Raw genomic sequence first — 3,233 nt, forward strand, 5'->3', positions numbered from 1 at the left:
TATATGCGTGCCTTGAGAACAGTCATCACTGACAGAAGGGCACGAGGACACTTGGCAGTCCTAACGTCTTCAAACAGCCTTACAGAAATCTCCCAAGGTAACGAGTGGCAGCCCACAAGTCCAGTACCATTAAAGCATGTCCAGTTTAAAACCAAGCACACACCAGGTGTTCCAGCTCCTGTGATACTGCTGGGTGCAGTTTGCTTCAGTGCAGAGCTGCAGCTACACCTCGCTCAGCACCAGGCCCCCAAACCCAGTGCTGAGTCTCACTGCAAGCAGTGGGCAACAATGCTCATAGAAACCAGGGGCAAGAATTGAAGAGGAAAGGCAAACTATTCCTCAGCTGTAAACTGGCTGTTCCCTTCCATGCCTGAACATTTCATATACTAACGTGGCCAGTCAATATCCCTCAAGACTAAGCTTTTCACTGCCCAGATCTTGCCTCCAAGATACAGGTCTGCTCCAATATGGGTAGAAACAGATGGAGAAGCTCAAATTGGGAACTGAGGATCAGGTCCCAGATTATTCCTGAGGAAGTCCTCCAGCTACACAGCACAGTATCAGCACCTCAACTTCCATTTGTCTAAAAGGCTACAATTCAATTAGTGCAGCAAATCCTTCCCTTTTCTGATAACCTCCCCTGGTCCAGCACCTACATACAGCCACTACAGGAAAGCAACAACATCCCTAATAAATCTTATCTACCCAAAAGGTGGCTAGCAAACAAAAAAAAAAAAAAAAGTGAAAGAAAGCACCTTCAGGGTACACAGCCACAGAAACTAAAAGCAAAGGGCCCAAAGCACAGCACTCGCCATCAGCCTCAATTAGCAGCAAAGCAGGGTTTGGGAAAACAAGGGCCTCTTCAGAGCTGCTGTAGGGCAAGGATGAAATCGCAGAATTAAAAACAAAATCCACACACACACACACACACTGATATTCAGAGGCAATTAGTTTCAGCTTACAGTCAGCCAACACGCATCTCACTGCAGCAGCTCTGAGAGCAATCTTGTTCACAACTGGAAATGGATTACATTATCACAGCTCCACCATCCACATCATGCAGAGCAAACTGTCAAACATGACATCACAAAATGGTTCTTGTAAGGTACCCAACTTCAGCGTAAGGATCTGACCTATTGTATTACTGAATTATTGCTCCCACACAAATTTCCACCACAGACATCAGTGCTAACATTTTTACACCACTGAGGTATTCTCAGATAGGTATACTCTTCTTCCCCATCTTAAAGATGGATTGAGCAGATTTGCCCCTCCGGGTACCTCCTGATGGCTGCATTCCCCACCCAGGAAGACCAAACAGAGGCCCACAAGCAAGGCTGGCCAGTGGAGCAATGCGCCAGCCCCACGGCCCTGGCACAGCCCCTCTGGGGGGTGGCCCGGCACTTGCTGCACCCACACTGAAGCCTGCAAGTGCCTCTTGTCCAGCTTTTACTCCTAAGGCAACCACCCCATCACGTCTCTGCTGGCCAAGAAGCTGCTGGCCCAGGTGAGTGAGGCAGAGTCCTGCCACTAACAGCACTGCCTGGAGGGCAATGGGGCGGCGAGCAGCACTCACCCCAACCCAGAGCCCAGCCGGCTGGCAGCCAACCCCCACTTCAAGGAGCACAGGAGCCCGGAGACACAAGGATTGAAGGATTGACATCCAGGGGAGCTGGGGTGAGGCAGGACCCATCGCAGTGCTCCCCTGGGAGGACACACAGCCTTACCCAAGAGCTGAGGATGGGGGCCCTGCACCCGCTGGCTTCACCGGCTTCTTTCATGCATACTGCGATAAGGTGCCGAAACACATCAGCTGCCAGCCCTTTGGGGGATACTTCTCCAACTTGAAGGATTTCTGGGAACCACAACCCGAGGACACGGAGGACGAATGGGAGCAGCCCAAGACCTGCGAACCAAAGCGTGGAGCAGAGAGAGCCCGCAGCCAGCCACCTCTGCTGCTGTCAAAGCCTGCTGGCTGCCCCCTGGGGCCGGCTTCAGCCCACTGACACACAGCCCCACACCACCCGCAGCCAAGTGGAACAGGACGAGGCAGCCTTGGGCCTGCAGGCTGTTTCCCCCTCTGTCCGTGAAACTGAAGGCAGGGGCAAGGGCACTGGCTCACCCAGGGGATACCAAGAATTGGCCGAACCCAAAGCCATCACTCCCAGACCCAGCGGTGCCATTCCACTCACCCCAGTGCCTCAGCCCAAAACATTTATAAGGGAGAGATGCTGCATTTCCTGATGAACTTCAGCAACCCTCTGGAGCACCTGAAAAATCAGGCAGCCCCACCAAAGCCATCTCTCTCCATTACCTCCATTATTCCTGCTTTCCCCAGCCCTGCGATAGCCAGCTTGCACAGCCCTCCAACCCCTGGCACCACCACCATCCCACAAGGGCTCACTGCAGCACCAGCTCTACCCCACAGCGACGGGGCACAGCCAGCACACCTACAGCACTCCACACACCTCCGCTTCCCACTGCAACGCCAAGCTGCTGCCTTGCTCTGCATCAGCCCTGGCCCCTCAGAGAGGCGGGCAGCGGGATGCCGCAGCACTGGGATGCTGTCAGAGCTGCTGTGTCCCACGGCCAAAATGAGCTGGACCGTGTCATTTCTTAAAAAGAAAGGGGAGCAGAATGAGTTGCAGAGGTTTTCTTGCTAGAGATGCTGTGCCCCCGTGCAGTTTTGTACAGCCAACACAGACACGCAGTGGATGTTCCCATCTTGCCATGCTGTGCCCAGGATGTCCTGCAGCTCCCGGTACAAAGCCCCTGCTCCCTCCTACAAAACCATGCCATTTTAGTTCTGAAGTATGCTGCCTTATAGCAGGGGCTACTGAGGTTATAAAGGGCTCAGGACAGCAGCAAGCATCCATGGGAAGCAACTGGCTGCTCCAAAATGGGTGCTGGAGAGTAGCATCCAAAACAAACCTCACTGGATGGTCCCAGCTGATGGTGTGTGGGGTATGCTTGATTCCTGCAATTAGGGCTAGGTTGCAGGGGAAAAACAGCTTCACCTTAGCATGTGTGTTTCCTGAGAGTTTCCTGCACAAACTGAGACTTACCTCTGTTTTTTTTTCTACATTGTTTTTGGCGTCTTTATTCCAGCCCCAGGGTTCACAGCTGTTTCCTGGAGCATCCATGTGTCCCAGTGTGGGTGCCACAGGCTGAAATCAATGTGCAGTGATGGCATGGAGAGGCCTCCTTGCTCTGGAATCTACCACAGACAGACA

At 53.1% G+C, this 3,233-nt stretch overlaps 1 pseudogene; it reads left to right on the forward strand.

The window, feature by feature from the left end:
- The first annotated feature begins 1,287 nt into the window (after positions 1-1,287).
- LOC122192734 lies at positions 1,288-2,598 on the forward strand (annotated as a pseudogene).
- The last annotated feature ends 635 nt before the right edge of the window (positions 2,599-3,233 follow it).

Source organism: Lagopus leucura, unplaced genomic scaffold (genome assembly GCF_019238085.1).
Source record: "Lagopus leucura isolate 7727_CA_CO unplaced genomic scaffold, USGS_WTPT01 262-0_obj-0_obj, whole genome shotgun sequence".
NCBI lineage: Eukaryota > Metazoa > Chordata > Aves > Galliformes > Phasianidae > Lagopus > Lagopus leucura.